The sequence below is a fragment of the Miscanthus floridulus genome, chromosome 13, assembly GCF_019320115.1.
Source record: "Miscanthus floridulus cultivar M001 chromosome 13, ASM1932011v1, whole genome shotgun sequence".
Lineage (NCBI taxonomy): Eukaryota > Viridiplantae > Streptophyta > Magnoliopsida > Poales > Poaceae > Miscanthus > Miscanthus floridulus.
Window position 1 is genome coordinate 83007276 of NC_089592.1, and position 19266 is coordinate 83026541.

Genomic DNA, 19266 nt, shown 5'->3' on the forward strand with positions numbered 1-19266 from the left:
ATTGGAATGATTTGATAAATCTTCTAGCTTCAATGACCTTTGTGTCCGTTTGAATGCAAAGTTTGGTGGTGATTTCACACTGAAGGGGAGGTTTGATACTGGAAAGACTAAGGCACACTATGTCCTCATGCCCTTGCGCGACTCTGCTCACTGGTCCCGCTACACTAGGGTGCTCCAAGGTTCTAATGTGCCCATGGCTGAGGTGGTGGTGGAGAATGGGTACAGGATGCAGGGTGTCCAGGACGGGTCGTCCATTGACGATGTTGGAGGCAATGAGCAAGAATTGGGGGTCGAAGGGGAAGTAGCTTAGGGTAACATGGATTTGGACGGTTAGTTGACATAGGAGCAGTTTTATTCAAGTCAAGTAGGCTGTATAAGCAATGATTTCGATGTGAACGAGTTCGAACTGGAAGATGAGGAGCAGGAGGAGGAGGATAGGATCGGTGATGTAGTTAGCAGTGATCCGGATGATTCAGATGGTGACCAGGGAGATAGACATGCTATGCCCACACCGGTTGATGCCATGCCAGTACATGTTTGTGGTATGCCATTACCAGTACCAACTGAGATTTTGCATGCTATCCAGGCTCGCTCAGGGTAGACTAGTCATAGATTTGCCAGCAGATGATACCCCCTATGATTCATGGGGTAGAATTAGCGAAGCGTAGCAGTATGTTCCACCACCACCTTACACAGCGACTGAGCTTGAGCAACTAAGGTCAATGAACGTACCTTTCAGGGGCATTCCAAACTATAGGGATGTCAGCATGACAGATATGGCAGTTTGTGACATCGATCTCCAGATGTGTAGAAAATCATTATATGACCAGAAGAAACAAACCCTTAGGAAGGGGATGATATTCAATACAATGTCAGAGATGAAGCTCTTTCTTCAGGACCATGTTGTGTATCATCATAGGCCGTACATCGTCACTCATTCGGACCAAGAGTTGAGGTACCATGTGATATGCAAAAATGGTTGTATGTGGAGGTTAAATGCACGAAAGAGACAGAGTGATGGCAAGTGGAGGATAAGTAAAGTTCTTGAACCCCACACTTGCCTATCAAATAGGGGAAAGGAAAATCATCAGCAGCTCACTGCACGTTACCTTGCCCGTCGTATATTGGGGTTCGTTGATGACAATAATGACATTTCAGTGTCTTCTTTACAACGGTCCATATCTGGATTCGTTCAGTATGATGTGAAGTACGGAAAGGCTTGGCGTGCTAAGCAAAATGCCCTAGTGATTCAATGGGGTAGTTGGGAGGAAGCGTACAATAGGGTGCCCCGCATCTTATGTGCAATGCATTACTACAACCCTGGCTTGAAATGGTTTGTGGACACCGGAGGGATGTGTTTTCGGGACCCGTCGAGGCATGTCCTCTATCGTGTGTTCTGGTCATTCACGCAAATGGAACATGCATTCTAGTTTTATCGGCCAGTCATACTTGTTGATGGCACTTTCCTAACAGGAAAGTATAGGGGCACCTTGATGATGGCTGCTGCTGTTGATCCTAAGGACCAGATAGTACCCATGGCATTTGCTTTGGCAGAGGGAGAGAACAATGAATCGTGGTCATGGTTCATGTGGCTTCTACGTGTACAAGTGCTTGGCCCATCTTGCACTATATGTTTGATCTCGTACTGTCACCCAAGGCTTCTTAATGCTGTAGCTGAGCATATAGATGGGTTCTCGCCTCTAGTGCATAGATGGTGCATGAGATACTTTACCGCTAATTTCTGGTGATGTTAGAGGAAGCAGGAGGTATGTGACAAGATAAAGGCTCTATGTTGTGTATGTATAGAGTACCAGTTCAAGGAGACAAAGAGAGAACTGGACAAGATGATAAATGAAGCGAGAAAGGCCTGGTTAGAGGTGTAGATGGAACAAAAGACTCAGTGGGCGTTAGCATATGACGAGGGGGGTTTCAGGTATGGCATCATGACCACTAACTCCTCGGAGTCCTTCAACCGTGTATTCACCGGAGTTCGATCATTGCCTGTGTCTGAAATTGTTGAGTTCTCCTTTCATAAGTGCAACAAATATTTTGTCAAGAGGTGAGAACTTGTGCAGAGGAATATAGCTGAGCAGGGGCATTTTGGAAAGGCCAGAGCAGAATATTTGAAGGAGGCCAAGGAATTGGCCAAGCAGCACACCGCCGAGCCATATGGACCCCGTCGCCATATCTTTAGTGTACAAGGCAAGGGTGGCATAAGCTTGGGCGGCGAATGTTATGGTGGACGAAACTACCGAGTTGATCTTGAAAAGGTACAGTGTAGTTGCAACGTCCCTCAGATCATGCATGCCCCTTGCTCTCATATGATCATGGCCTGCACGGTTCACGAGTACAACTATGAGGATCTACCATATATGTCACCCTTGTATCTCCGTTCGAATACCGTTAGTATTTGGGAGATGAGCTTCGAGCCATACCTTGACCCGACACAGTGACCACCTTATAATGGTTATGACTACGTGCCGCATCCGGATCTAATGAAGGTAGGGAAGGGTAGGAGGAAGAAGAAGCGACTCAAGGGGGACATGAACGCTAGGAGAGGGTATGACGAAAACATGTACGGAGGGGGAGACTTCAACGAGACCCATGGTAGGAATCTTTGCTCCATTTGCAAAGACCCTAGTCACAAGGCTAGCAGGCATAGAAGACGAGGGCAGCAGGTCCATACATAGAAGTTGTTTATTTTTCTAGTGAAGTTGTTTAATATGTCTATTAATTTTACTTTGAATATATACATGTGCTTTCATATTGTGTTCGTATTGCATAACAAGTAGTTCAAATTTTGCAATGCTACATAATGTTAATTTGAATATTGTTAATTTGAATACTCTAACCCTTTGTTTATCAATTTGTAACAGGATGGTCCCTCCCACGCAACACCAGTTGTACCCCCTTCTTGAGGTGGAGTACAACGACCCGCACCGAGCACACTTCTTGACTGACACCAACGCAGAGGTGCTCTTGCCTCCTTTGAAAGCCCCACACCGACGTTGGCTACACTCCCACTGTGTTGCCTATAAATCCAAAGAGACAGAGGCGTCCGAGGGATCCTTACACTCCTAGGACTTAGTTGGTTATGTTGAACTTATGTCGAACGAATATTATCGTTCGAAACTTGTAGACTCATGAACCAATAAAAATGTTATGTGGCAACTTGTCAACTTGCGCATGGACTCCATTTATTTGCTTAATATTCGTTTCAATACATTGCGGCAACACTTGTAGTTGTTTACAACATCGACAGCAGCTCCCGTTCAATTGGAATTGAGGCTGGTCGGCTTCTGTCTGCGTCTAGGTCCTACCACGTCGTGGGCCTTGGCGTGTTAGTGCCACGCCACGGGCTATGGCGCGGCATAACTTGGGTTTAGGGTTGCGTGCCAAACGAGAACATCGATCTGCCAAATGTTCTGCACCGTGGGCCTTGTTATTTTACATTGATCTGATGATTATAACATAAATTACATGCTACCATTTTAAAATACATGGGAAACATGCAAGATATGTATGCCAGCCAACCGTATTTGAAATAATTTCACTCGATTTTATTCGTTTTAGAAATTCTCAACGCATTCGCTATTATTAAAAAAACTTGGATGCATCAGAGAGCGACAAACGGATGGGTCAGAGGGTGACAAAGCAATGGGATCACTTAAGATCGACCATGGGTAATCTGAGTACATTCTACATGGGTACAATACATCAATAGTTCAAAAGGAAAACAAGACAACACAATAAAAGTTCTAGTACATAGCTACATTGATCATTAATAAAGCATGGAACTAATAGACGGCGCAATAAAAAACGCTCAGTCAAAAACATACTGAGTAAGCAACTCGTCGTCCGAGTACCAATCCTCTACCACAACCCTATTGCTGTGGCTAGGGTCACTTGTATTGCCCTAATCTGCTTTTCGCCTGTAGTAAGCGACCTCCGCTTCATCTACGGTCTGAGACAAGAACGCGTTCTCTTCCTCCTTGTTCATGTGGCTAGGCTCACCTACATTGCTCTGACTTGCGTGTCGCCTGTAGTAAGCGACCTTCGCTTTATCTGTTGCCTAAGTGAAGAATGCATTGTCATCCTCCTCCGCCTGCAAGCCCGCCTCTTCTAGAGCGATGAGCTCACTTAGTCTGCCAATATCGTCCTTAGCCTCCTCCGCCTACAAGCCCGCCTCTACTAGAGCGATGAGCTCACTCAGTCTGGCAGTGTCGTCCTCATCCTCGTCCCCCTCATCAGAAAACACAATCAGTGATTAAACGGTGTGACCAGCTCGCGTTCTGTGCTCATCTAACTTCTTTTCCTCATAACTTGTAAAAGCATCTAGGCCCCTAGTTGGGTTTCGGTGATTAATGACAATACGTGATTACTATAACTAACATGTGTTTTGTAGAGGCAATTAAGTTAGGTCATGGTAATGGAGACCGATTGGGCTATCATGGTGGTCATGCCCCTACGATGGAAATTGTTTCGGTTTTCAAAGGATGAACGACAAGGTTAAGAATGGACTAGTTCTAAGTATTGATTGGAGTTGAAGAGACACTTAGAGTAGTTTAGGACTTTGTTTTTCCTTTGGCCGTACTATTAAGGGGGGTATGAACGGGTAGCTTGACCTAGGTGAGTCTAGTGGGTTAGGTGTGGTGCACACTTGCTAAACCTAGCACTAGGTAGCTCCTAAAAAGCCCTTAGATCCATTGGAGCAAACTTCATTCACGTATGATCGAGAGTTGGAAGTGAATGGAGGGTCAAATACTGACCGAACGCTGGCTCCGGTGTGACCGGACGCTGGCTCAGGGTCTGGTCAGTTCATTTGACCAAGGTGTTTTCGTTTGGTGCGACCGGACGCTGAGAGGTCAAGTGACCGGACACTGAGGGCCAGCATCTGGTCGACTCCAGTAAGGTTCCAGAGAGGGAAAATCAAGATCGGACACGTTCGGTCAGTGTTGATCGGACGCTGGCTAGTGTCTGGTCACACTTTAAACACTAGAGTTTGGGGTGAACTAACCAGTGCGTCTGGTCACCCCATAGAGGCACATAATGGTTTATTTTTTAGCCCATGTTATAAATACTTCCTCCATTTGTGTGTGGGGAACTTTTGCTCATTTCAATAGCGGAGAAACATCCTTGAGAGTGTCAAGAAGAGCAAGGTCCTAGTGAGGTGATTGAGATTTGAGAATCTCAAAGAGAGCCCTCATTAGTGAGATCAAGAGTAGCAAAGTGTGCATCCACCCTTCTCATTAGGCTTGTCGTGGTCAAGTGAGAGTTCGTGCTTGTTACTCTTGGTGATCGCCATCACCTAGATGGCTTGGTGGTGATTGGGAGCTTGGTGATCATCCGTCGGTGCTTGTGGATGACCCAACTCAAGTTGTGAGCGGTTGTGGGTGATTCCCCACGACGGAGTGTCGAAGAATCAACCCGTAGAGAGCACTTGATCCTTGCGCGGATCAAGGGGGAGCTACACCCTTGCGCATGTGCTCCAACGAGGACTAGTGGGGAGTGGCGACTCTCCGATACCTCGGCAAAACATCACCGCGTTCCTCCTTCTCTCTTTACTTTGAGCATTTACTTTGAGCAATTCAATTCTTGTCTTTTACATTCCTAGAATTGCCATGCTAGAGTAGGATTGGAACTTAGAGTGCTAAACTTTTGTGCTTTAGATTAATAGAAACACTTTCTAGGCATAAGGGGTTAATTGAGCTAACCGTAGAGTTTAATTATTGCTAAGAAATTTAGAATTAGCCCAATTCACCCCCTCTTGGGCATCTTGATCCTTTCAATTGGTATCAAAGCCTCGTGCTCATGTATTTAGGCTTCACTGCCTAGAGAAAGATGTCTCACGGGGATAGACCTCCTCCTATCTTTGAGGGAGATGATTTTCCATATTTGGAAAATTCACATGGAGGCGTACTTAGAAGCTCTAGATGTTGGAATACTTAGAGCCGCCTCACAAGGCTTCCCAAAACCTCGAGATGCTACTAACCTACAAGGCGATGAGTTGAATTATAAAAAATGGAATGCAAAGGCTAGAAACACCATATTTAGAGGCCTTTGTAAAGATGTGTTCAATCGGGTGAGGAACCACAAAGACGCCCATGCACTATGGTCGGACATTTGTGTGCTCCATGAGGGAACAAAGAGTGAGCATGGGGAACACTATCATCTTGTCATGAAAAAGCTTAACTCTTTTGAAATGCTTCCTAAAGAATGTGCTAATGAAATGTATTCATGTTTGAATGTTCTTGTAGAGGAAGTCAATGGGCTTGGACTAACTCAAATGCAACCATCCGATGTTGTAAGAAAGATCTTGAGTGTCCTCCTCATTGATAAATATGGGCATATTGTGACCGTGCTTCATCATGGTGATCTTTCTACCGCTACACCAACACAAATCTTAGGAAAGATCAATGCTCATGAGATGTACATACACATCACACCTCAAGATGGCTCATCGTCTAACAAGAAGAAAGAAAAGGACTTAGCATTCAAAGCTAGTCAAGAGAATGGCAAAGCAAGGCTTGAGTATGAGAGCTCAAGTGATGATAAAGTTGATGATGCAAGCCTTGCCCTCCTGGTGAGAAAAACCGCCAAGATGCTAAAGAAGCTCAACAAGAGTGGCATCAAGTTTGATGGCAAGAAGAAATTCTTCACTAGCTCTAGAAGGAAGCCAATCTCCGAGATGAATTGCTACAATTGTGGAGAACTTGGTCATCTAGCTCACCAATGCACAAAGCCCAAGAAAGACAAGTTCAAGAACAAAAACAAGGGCAAGAAAGATGACTCAAGTGATGAAGATGAAAAGAAGAAAGACAAGCCATACAAGAAGAGAGATGGCAAGAAGGACTTCCACAAGAAGAAGAAGAGTGGAAGGCATACATCGTTGGTGATTGGCTCACGGACATTGATTCATCTAGTGGCTCATCTGATGATGATAGTGACAACGAGAAGGTGGCCACCATTGTTACTGACTCTTCATCATCTTCACCACCACCATCACCATCATCCTCTACACACCTATGCCTTATGGTCAAGGGTGAACGCAAGGTATCAAATGATGATGAGAGTAGTGGTGATGAATATGCTAGTAATGATGATAGCGATAGTGATGATGAAGAATATGAATCACCTTCTTATGATGATCTTGTTAAATTGCTAAATAAATACTCCAAGATCATTATAAAGACTAGAGTTAAGAATGACAAGCTAGAAGCTAAAAATGATTCACTCTCAGCAAAATGTGATATGACGGAAAAGGCTAGTTTTGAGCTTAGAGAAGCAAATGATGCTATATCATCCAAACTCAAGGAGCTCAAATCTTCTAAGAAAGAGCTTAGAGAAAAACATGATAAACTTGAGAGGATACACAATGAGCTCATCACTAGCCATAACAAGCTAAAAGAAGAATATACAACTCTTAAGATTAATCATGATAACCTTGTTATTGCTCAAGAATATTTATCCAATGAGCAACATGATGCTACTAACAATGTTGTTAAGATTGATATAACTACATCATGTTATGATTTGATCATTGAGAGCATTGAGCAAAGTTCTAGTAGCAAGGGCAAGCAAATGGTTGAGGCCGATGATTATGATGAGTTTGTCAAGCTCGAGAATGACAATGAAAAGCTCAAGAAAGATCTTGAAGAACTCAAAACCACCAAGTCTATAATGCTAGAAACTCTTGTTCATGATGATGGGTTGATGCTTGAGAATGAGAAGCTCAAAGAAGAAAACAAGAAGCTCAAGGAAGAGAAAAACAATGATGCTCTTAAGGAAGAGAACAAGAAGCTCAAGTTGGAGAAAGAGCATCTCAAGATTAGATTGAGCAAGTTCACTAGAGGCAAGTATCTTCAAAGTGAGCTACTAATGAACACCATCATGAAGATGGATAGAAGTGGCATTGGGTACATGGCAAACAAAGAGAAGAAGGCTCAAGCTCAACAACAACAAAAGCCAAAGCCAATGAAGTGTTTTGAGTGTGGACAAGAAGGCCACTTTGCTCATGAGTGTCAAACTCCACCACTACAACCCTTGCCCAAGCATGCTAGACCTTTTACCTTCAATGCTCACTACATGCTTAGAAATGATTCTAGTGGAAATATAAAAGTCATGTTCTTAGGACCTCCCAACAAGAATTGGCCTAAGAAAATTTGGGTTGCTAAATCACTTGTTGAGAAGGTGAAGGGCCCTCAACAAGTTTGGGTTCCTAAAGCTTGATCTCTTGTGTGTAGGTGAACTATAAGACCGGTGGAAGTCATTGGGTTATTGATAGTGGTTGCACACAACATATGACCGGTGATCCTCGTATGTTCACCTCACTAGATGAAGAAGTAGATGGACAAGAAAGAATCATATTTGGAGATAATTCAAATGGCAAGGTTAAAGGATTGGGCAAAGTGGTAATATCAAATGATCATTCTATCTCAGATGTGCTATATGTTGCTTCATTGAGCTTCAACTTACTGTCCATTGGACAATTGTGTGATCTTGGCTTCCAATGTTTGTTCATCGAGAAGGAAGTTGTTGTATCTAAGAAGGTTGATGATCAAGTGATATTCAAAGGATTTAGATACAACAACCTATATCTAGTAGATTTCACCTCCGAAGATGCAAATTTGAAGACTTGCTTATTCACCAAAACAACACTTGGGTGGCTATGGCATAGAAGACTTGCTCATGTTGGGATGAGCTCACTCAAGAAGCTAATGAAGAATGATTTGGTGAGAGGGTTGAAGGATGTGAAGTTTGAAAAGGACAAGCTTTGTAGTGCATGTCAAGCTGGCAAGCAAGTTACAAATACTCATCCAACAAAAGCTTTCATGTCAACCACAAGAGTGCTAGAACTCCTTCACATAGACCTATTTGGGCCAACAACATACAAGAGTTTGGGAATAAATCTTTATTGTCTTTTGATTGTTGATGACTATTCAAGATATACATGGGTATTCTTCCTTTATGACAAATCCGAAGTTGCATCCTGCTTCAAGAAGTTTGCCAAGAGAGCACAAAATGAGTTTGAAGTGAAGCTCAAGAAGATAAGAAGTGACAATAGGAAGGAATTTGATAACACAAACATAGAAGCATATTGTGATGAAGTTGGGATCAAGCATGAGGTCTCTGCAACATATACTCCTCAACAAAATGGTGTAGTTGAGAGAAAGAACCGGACATCGATCACTCTTGTAAGAACAATACTAGATGAGTACAACACCCCCGAAGCTCTTTGGGCGAAAGCTATCAACACATCATGCTATGCATCCAACCGCCTATTCCTTCAAAAGTTCCTTGGCAAGACACCTTATGAGTTGCTCAATAGGGGGGCAAGACACCTTATGAGTTGCTCAATGGGAAGAAGCTAGACGTCTCCTTCTTTAGGGTGTTTGGTTGCAAATGCTACATCTACAAGAAACGGCAACACCTAGGGAAGTTTCAAAGACGTTGTGATATTAGTTTTCTTGTTGGTTACTCATCAAAGTCCAAAGCATATAGAGTATTTAATCATGCCACCAACTTGATTGAAGAAACATATGATGTGGAATTTGATGAATCTAACGGCTCCCAAGGAGCACATGAGAATCTTGATGATGTAGGTGATGAACCATTGAGGAAGGATATGAAGAACATTCCTATTGGAGACATCAAGCCTAAAGATGATGAAGATGATGTACAAGTGATTGATCCACCTTCTTCATCAAGTGTGCCACAAGATGATGATAAAGATGGAAGAGTAGAAAATGAAGACACCCATGTCTCCCATGATCAAATGGTGGTACAAGCACAAGATGTTGATGCTCCACAACCTCCTCCTCAAGTGGTCAATAGAAGAAATACACCTCTACTACAAGATCATCCACAAGATCTCATCATAGGGAGTTCATCAAAGGGTGTAATGACTCGCTCACAAAAACTTGCTTTATTTATTGCTCATCACTCTTTTGTGTCTTGCTATGAGCCTACCAAGGTAGAAGAAGCTCTTCAAGATCCGGATTGGATAAATGCCATGCATGAAGAGTTGAACAACTTCACCCAAAATGAAGTTTGGACTCTTGAAGAGCGGCTAAAAGGTGCAAGAGTCTTTGGAACTAAGTGGATGTTCCGCAACAAGCAAGATAATGAAGGCATAGTTATGAGGAACAAGGCAAGACTAGTTGCAAAGGGGTTCTCTCAAGTTGAAGGATTGGATTTTGGAGAGACCTTTGCACCGGTTGCAAGACTAGAAGCCATTCGTATCCTACTTGCATATGCATCACATCATGAAATGAAACTATATCAAATGGATGTGAAAAGTGCATTTTTAAATGGCTTTATTAATGAACTAGTCTATGTTGATCAACCTCCTAGGTTTTAAGACCCTAGATATCCTAATTATGTTTATAGGTTATCCAAGGCATTATATGGGCTTAAGCAAGCCCCAAGAGCTTGGTATGAGCGTCTTCGGGACTTCTTCATTGAGAAGGGCTTCACCATCGGAAAGGTCGACACCACACTATTCACCAAGAAGCTTGATGGGCATATCTTCATTTGTCAAGTGTATGTTGATGATATCATCTTTGGATCATCAAATTAAGATTCTTGCAAAGAGTTTGGTGAATTGATGTCAAAGGAGTTTGAGATGTCAATGATTGGAGAGCTTACATTATTTCTTAGTTTTCAAGTCAAACAAATGAGAGAAGGGATTTTTATCTCTTAAGAGAAATATACAAATGATCTTCTCAAGAGATTCAAGATGGATGAATGTAAGCCAATCAAGACACCAATACCAACTAATGGACATCTCGACCTAGATGAGGGAGGTAACACGGTTGATCAAACTATCTACCACTCTATGATTGGTAGCTTGTTATATTTAACCGCATCTAGTCCTAACATCATGTTTAGTGTGTGTATGTGTGCAAGATTTCAAGCCAATCCTAAGGAAACTTATTTAATTGCCGTAAAAAGAATCCTTAGGTATCTTAAGCACATACCAAGCATTGGCCTTTGGTATCCCAAAGGAGCTAGATTTGAATTAATTGGCTATTCCGATTCGGATTATGCCGGTTGCAAAGTTAATTGAAAAAGCACATCCGGAGGGTGCCATTTGCTTGGTAGATCACTTGTGTCTTGGTCCTCCAAGAAGCAAAATAGTGTGGCTTTGTCCACCGCCGAAGCGGAATACATTGCCGCAGGTGCTTGTTGTGCACAAATACTTTACATGAAACAAACTTTACTAGACTATGGTGTAGTTCTAGATAAAGTACCTCTTTTGTGCGATAATGAAAGTGCGGTAAAACTTGCAAATAATCCAGTTCAACACTCTCGCACCAAGCACATAGATATCCGCCATCACTTTCTTAGAGATCATGTTGCTAAAAATGATATATCGTTAGAAGGTGTAAGGACTGAGGATCAATTGGCGGATATCTTCACTAAACCGCTAGATGAGGCGACTTTTTGTCGATTGCGGAATGAGCTCAATGTTCTTGATTTTAGTAACTTAAAAAAAAGAGCTTGTGTTGTCCCTTGCATTGCATTGTAATATACAACATGTTTAATTTTTGGTAATACATATAGGGCTTGTCTAACATGGTTAAGATAACCGCCGTAAAGCGTGTGAAGAAGCTAACCTTGGATCAAACTTGACAAGCAACTAAATTTATCTTTAAGTATTGCATTGCATATGCATGAATGTTGTTTTATCGTTTATCTTCAATTGCCCTCTTATTGCCTATTTTCATAAAAAGAATAAAAGTCTAAGGCAAAATATTTTTGAAAAACATGAGGGTTTGAGAGAGGTCACTCACATCAGTCCGAATTGGTGTTTATTTGGATCTTATTGGAGTTGGGACTTGATTGGAAACAGGCAGCATGAAGGACTTTGAAGATTCACTGGAAAAGGAGTGACCGGACACTGCACCGGACTCTGATGTCCAGCGTTTAGTCAGTTCACAGGAGGTCAACCTGCTGTGAAGGAGTGACCGGACGCTGGAATAGTGTTCTCCCAACGTCCGGTCAGATGGTGGCTCTATGTCCGATCGATCGAAGACGAAAGAGACAGCTTGCACCAGACTCTGTCTATGTTCGGTCGGTGTCCAACGGACGTGTCCGGTCATGATTCTAGGGGATTTGGACCTCTCTGGAATCGACTAGACGCTGGGTAGCAGCGTCCGATCACTGCCACTGGAGCGTCCGATCAGTTGAAAACGTGCGGGATTCAATCTCTTTCCTGTTTCCTTCTCTGTCACATCGGGGGACCCCTTTATAACCACAAGCCGCCCATGCGCTTTGACCTATCCCACCGTCATTGCCGCCTCACTCCCGCGCCGTCGACACCGCACCCCACACCGCCGCCGCTGCCCGTCGTGCCTCCATGCCTCCGCACACCGAGCTCACGCCATGCTAGCCCGAGCCACTGCTGCCGCCACGCTGCCCCTCCACGTGCCGCCGCCCACGCTGCATCGTGCCTGAGCCACCGTCGCCGCCACGCTGCCCCTCCACGCGCCGCCGCCCACGCTGCATCATGCCCGAGCCACCGTCGCCGCCACCACCCCCGCGCCGCACCTCCACGAGTCGCCGCCCACGCTGCGTTGCGCCCGAGACGCCGCTACCACGCTCCACCACCACCGTGCTCTGCCACCGCCACGCTCATGTTGTGCTAGCTCCACCACAGAGCTCTTGTGGTGAGTCGCCCTGCTTTGCGCCAGCGCCGCCGTGATCCTATGCTACTCCACCATGCCTCCCCATGTCCGTGCACTCCCGCTCATCAGCCGTTACGCCACCGTGCCCTAGCTCTAGCGTCGACGTGCCCTAGCTTCATCGCTATCAGTGCCCTAGCCACTACTCTCCTCGCTGATTCATCATAGTGCGTCGTCGAAACCCTAACCCTAGCTGATTCGGTGGTTCCCCGCGTGTTGCTTCTCATCTCTTCGGATCACCGGTTCGTCAGGTAGCAAGCCCTCAATTCAATTTTGTACCTAATTGCTTGCTTTCTTAGGGTTTTGTATCTCTAGATGAATAATTAAGATTATCTGTATATCCTCTATTCTATCATGCAACGAGTCGGTGCCATTGAGGTCCTTTTTGCAGTTGTCAGTCAACTCGGGGCCAAGCTCACGAGTACGGATCGAGGCCAAGCCTTGGAAGGGACAATTGACAGTTGTTTCTTGTCAACAATAGTTGTTCTTTTCAGATCCAACCTATGGTTCACGTCAAGAATGTTGGAGGTGGTCCCGATGATGAGGATCCGAGACACCCGACCGCTTGCCTACATATCCAAAAGGCAAGGGGACGAAGAAACTTGCAACAAAGAAGCGGAAGTATCTAGATGCAGACACAGCTAGGGTAGCCGTAGTTGTAGAGGTCGCAGAGCGTGCTAAGAGATGAGGTGCTCGTAGTGGTGTTGTTATTGCAGATCAGCTCTCTCCATCTACGAGGGCTGCACTAGAGCAGGTTGAGCGCCGTTATGGTGGTCCAGCTGGGACTGTCATGGTTGCAGGATGGCGAGTAGTCTTGGATGAGAGTTAGCCATAGGGGGAGTCATAGTAGGAGCCATAGGCAGCAGAGCAGACTTAGGAGGGACAGCAGGCCAAGGAGATAGAGCAGGCACCTCAGCCACAGCTTCACCGCTCTGGTCGTACCCATGCTCCAGTCACACCGAGGGTAGATACATAGCGGAGGGGTACTCGTCCACCGCCTAGACCACAGGGTCCGCCTCTAGTGACTCATCTAGATCTGAGGGCCGCCATAGCCAAGCAGGTGCATCAGCTCAGATTCATGGACTTTGAGCAGTGGTTCCCATTGAGGAGGGATGACAGAGCTTCTGAGGGCTTCTACACACCACTGCAGGAGGATTTCTATAATACATATCTTAACAGTGGAGCTGTTTTCAAATCTAAGAGGGTGTACAACATAGAGTCTATTGTTGCAGCAGTTGGAGAGCACATTCACCCCTACCTTTCTTACCTGCCTGGGCTGTCAGATTTACTTAGATGGATAGGCTTGTATGCTTCATCTTGGGTCCGTCAGTTCTATGCTTCTCTCTGGATTGACCCACAGCACAGATTCATACACTTTGCATTCAGTGACAGAGATTATAGGCTAACGAGAACTAGGGTTAGAGAGATACTCAGGCTTTAGGAGCAGCCCGTCCGGCTACATGAGGTTTGCTATGGACAGACAGTGCCCCCCAGACGTCCTCATGGTGGGATGGTGCCCCCAACAGATCTAGTCCACCACTGCTTCACAGAGCCATTTGGCGAGGGGTCTAGCAGGACACCTAATGATCTCACTCCCACTGCTAGAGTGCTTGATGCCATTATGAGGACGACACTACTTCTGAGGATGGGGTATCATGAGGGCTTGACTCACATATAGTTGTGGCTACTAAACTGTCTGATGCAGCAGACAATGTTTGATATTTGGGATGTCCTTCTATTAGAGATGGAGGATACTATTGCTAAGGGATTCAGAGGTCACCAACAGTTGCCCTATGCTCACTAGATCATGTTTCTTATTCATAGGGCAGTTACAGTGAGGTCACCTGAGATGCTAGCTGAGAACAGTGGTGCTACGACAAAGTTTCCTACATATAACCTAACTTAGATGATTCGCTATAGTACACCGACTGCACCTAGCCAGCCGCGCCATCGTCCAGAGGTGCCAGAGACTGCAGCCTAGTAGGATGATACTATCAGGGGTATAGCAGCTATTAAGGAGGAGCAGTTAGATGCTTAGCAGGAGGGGATGGTCGAGAGCGACCCCAGTGATAGCTCAGATGAGGACTACCAGGATATTCCTTAGATGCCTCCTCGACAACATGATCATGAGGCCGGTAGCTCCAGTTTAGCTCCATCTGCACCGTAGACTGACCCCGCTCTACTTGCCATACTTGAGCGGATGAGGCAGGATCAGGCTCGCTAGGCTCAGGAGACCGCCGCTACTTTTGCACAGTTCTAGGCTCGACATGATGAGTTTCAGCGGCAGCAGCAGGCCATACAGCAGTAGCAGCAGGCCATGCATCAGCAGTAGCTCCTCATGCAGCAACAACTCCTTGGATTTATGCAGCATGTAATGATAGCTATTAGGGTTCCACCGCCACAGTCTTCACCCTAGCTTGGTTAGCCTGCCACCACTTCTATGACTCTAGCGTTATAGCCTAGTGGGCTTCAGAGTCAGGGACAGCCACCATCATAGTTTGCTTCACCTACAGAGCAGGTGTCCCAGTGGTTTGCTTCGCCCGTGTTAGCCTCGTAGTTCACACCTCTCCAGACGGGCTTTACACCGGCTCAGACTTCCTCGCTGCTAGTGCTAGAGACTATAGTGTCCAGGAGCCTTGGTGCATCTTTTAGTGAGTTGATAGGGCAGTCTACTCCGCCATATTTACATGTCCTAGGCCCTTCTATAGTTGCATCTATTATCGGGACTACAAAGACGCTCCCTTCCTCAGTGGCATCATCAGAGCCAGCTGCTCCAGTCATATCTGCACAGTCTACAACAACTCCAGTTGTTGATCCGACCTAGACCGCTTTAGCGTCGCTTCCAGCTATAGAGGGTCATATAGCTCAGAGCTCTAGTTCAGATGATGATGGCACTCAGTTCCAGCTTGCTCCTCGTACCTTAGCGCCTGACTCGTCCGCTGCAGCCCTGCCGATCGACCCTTAGGTTTTGGTATTTGACGCCAAAGGGGGAGAGGGATCGAGTATGCTAGACTTAGGGGGAGCGACTTAGGGGGAGCTTAGTTTACTTAGACTATCTTTTATATTTGGTTTTTATGTGTGATACACTATTATGCATTCGTTGTGTGTTTAGTTTTATGCATTAAACTATATTTATGTGATAGTGATATCTACGTGATTGTGATATATGACACGTGTGCTCTCTACTTTGAATTATTTACATGTCATATCACTTGTGCTAAGCTCACTTGCTCTTGTTTCCGCGTTTTACTCCGATGCGAATGAGCTTTATTACTTGTACTCATGCTTATTTTATATCTTTTGAGTACATCATATTGGCTTGGGTTATATAAGCTTGCCTAACATTTTTTTCTTATTGCCAAAAGCTTATATGAACCAAGCATGTCAAAAAAACCTCAACTCTTTCTCATACTCGATGTAGTATTGTCATCAATCACCAAAAAGGGGGAGATTGAAAGCATCTAGGCCCCTAGTTGGGTTTTGGTGATTAATGACAATACGTGATTACTATGACTAACGTGTGTTTTGTAGAGGCAATTAAGTTAGGTCATGGTAATTGAGATCGATTGGGCTATCATGGTGGTCATGCCCCTACGATGGAAATCGTTTTGGTTTTCAAAGGATGAACGACAAGGTTAAGGATGGACTAGTTCTAAGTGTCGATTGGAATTGAAGAGACACTTAGAGTAGTTTAGGACTTTGTTTTTCCTTTGGCCATACTATTAAGGGGGGTATGGATGGGTAGCTTGACCTAGGTGAGTCTAGTGGGTTAGGTGTGGTGCACACTTGCTAAACCTAGCACTAGGTAGCTCCTAAAAAGCCCTTAGATCCATTGGAGCAAACTTCATTCACGTATAATCGAGAGTTGGAAGTGAATGGAGGGTCAAATACTGACCGGACGCTAGCTCCGGTGTGACCGGACGTTGGCTCAGGGTCCGGTCAGTTCATTTGACCAAGGTGTTTTCGTCTGGTGCGATCGGACGCTGAGGGCCAGCGTCCGGTCGACTCTAGTAAGGTTCCAGAGAGGGAAAATCACGACCGGACTCGTCCGGTCAGTGCTGACCAGACACTGGCTAGCGTTCGGTCACACTTTAAACACTGGAGTTCAGGGTGAACTTACCGGCGCGTCTAGTCAACATGGCCGGAGCGTCCGGTCACCCCGCAGAGGCACGTAATGGTTCATTTTTCAGCCTATGTTATAAATACTTCCTCCATTCATGTGTGGGGGACTTTTGCTCATTTCAATAGCTGAGAAACATCCTTGAGAGTGCCAAAAAGAGCAAGGTCCTAGTGAGGTGATTGAGATTTGAGAATCCCAAAGAGAGCCCTCATTAGTGAGATCAAGAGTAGCAAAGTGTGCATCCACCCTTCTCATTAGGCTTGTCGTGGTCAAGTGAGAGTTCGTGCTTATTACTCTTAGTGATCGCCATCACCTAGACGGCTTGGTGGTGATTGGGAGCTTGGTGATCATCCGTCGGTGCTTGTAGATGACCCAACTCAAGTTGTGAGCGGTTGTGGGTGATTCACCACGATGGAGTGTTGAAGAATTAACCCATAGAGAGCACTTGATCCTTGCGCGGATCAAGAGGGAGCTACACCCTTGCGCAGGTGCTCCAACAAGGACTAGTGAGGAGTGGCGACTCTCCGATACCTTGGCAAAACATCGCCGCGTTCCTCCTTCTCTCTTTACTTTGAGCATTTACTTTGAGCAATTCAATTCTTATCATTTACATTCCTAAAATTGCCATGCTAGAGTAGAATTGGAACTTAGGGTGCTAAACTTTTGTGCTTTAGATTAATAGAAACATTTTCTAGGCACAAGGGGTTAATTGGGCTAACCGTAGAGTTTAATTATTGCTAAGAAATTTAGAATTAGCCTAATTCACCCCCCTCCTGGGCATCTTGATCCTTTCACCTTGCATGAGCTACCTCTCCATCATTGTCTTCACTATATCCAATCCCTTCATGTATAAAATGCAATCAGTTAGCAACGCGATTATATTACATTTAAAATCAGGCAAAGAAAAAAATATCTTTCAAGCACTCACTAGCACATAATGCAACAACATGCTCGTTCAAGATCTGCATCTATACTCTTGTCTCCTCCCTTGCCTCCTTGCTTGCTCTCTCCTCCTCTAACACCCTCCGTCTCTCCAATTCCTATTTGTCAAGCCCAACATCGATCGGATTTCGAATACCGCGCTGTCTAGCAAACTCACGTATCTTATCTTTGTGATGTTTAACGAATAGGTTGACGTAGTCAGGTCCATATCCCCTCTTCCGTACAATTACTTGCCTCCCCTTCAGTTCATCCAAGAACTTAGCTTGACCATCATAACATTCCCACCTGCATTTTCTAATGCCCTGTTCAAAGAAAAAATTATATCATATATGTCTTAGCAAAAGAAATAAAATACGATTTCATGTTTACCACAAAAATAACCAACCTCATCATAGTCAACCATATGGACGCAATAATGGTCTATTCCAAGCTCCGAAGGGACTAGGCCATAGTTGGATTTAACACCACATTCGTACAAAACATGGGGTGCTTTGTAAATTATCCTTTCTTTCTTCTTTTCCTTAACCTTTGGTGGTTCTTCCGGCCATTGGTTCTTAGGACCATACAACTACTCCTTGAAACGACACTTCGCCATTGAAAACACCTAAATAAGACGACTTTAGTACTTAAACACATATAGCTCAACATTTCAACACATACATTTTGCACTTACTTCATGCTTATTTGGACACACAAACTCCAACATATTATTAGGGTTTATCACAGCTCAATCTCCGCAATCGCATAGAGGAGGTTCCTTGAGTCGTCTAACTGCGGCTAAGTGCTTCTCCTTAGTCGTCATTGGAGGGGGGTTAGGGGGAGGTGGAACCCACCACTCGAAGTGCTCTCGTGGATGTCACCCTCTCCACCAATCGTCGAAAAGGAGGTACGTAGGGTCAAACTTGTCTGCATCGTCGATCCACTAAAAGAAAAATCACCTCTTATGGGCCTACACAACAAAATTCCAACAAAATATTAGTAACCTAGTAATACAAATGAAGAAAAAAACATACGGAAACAATTACTTACATTAAAACGACTACATGTGTAGAAGCAACGAGCCGCTGTGTTCGGATGTCTGGATTAAAACACGTCAGTCGAACAACCACAGTAACAGTTAGGGACAGGGAGGTCAGGAGAGACGGAGGCATCTTTGCTAGACTCGTCGGGGTACAATTCTCTAGGACGACACCGTTTTTGCCACAACTACTCTCGAAACATGTCTTCCATCTAATAAAACAGTTTAAATTAAACATCAATCAAAACAACGCAAATTAATGTAAAATATAATCATTTGCATTGCAACTCAAATAATATAACCAACACTTATAGCAACAAAAATATACATGGTAAACATACTACTAACTAAATAATTAACCTTAACATCGACAAAATCAAACTAATATCTTCCTCCAAACCATAGCCCATAGTTCTCAAACATAATTTTCCTCATAACCTTAACTCCCATTCATAATATTTCAATCCACCATTCAAACGAAAATAAAAAGTGTGTCATTA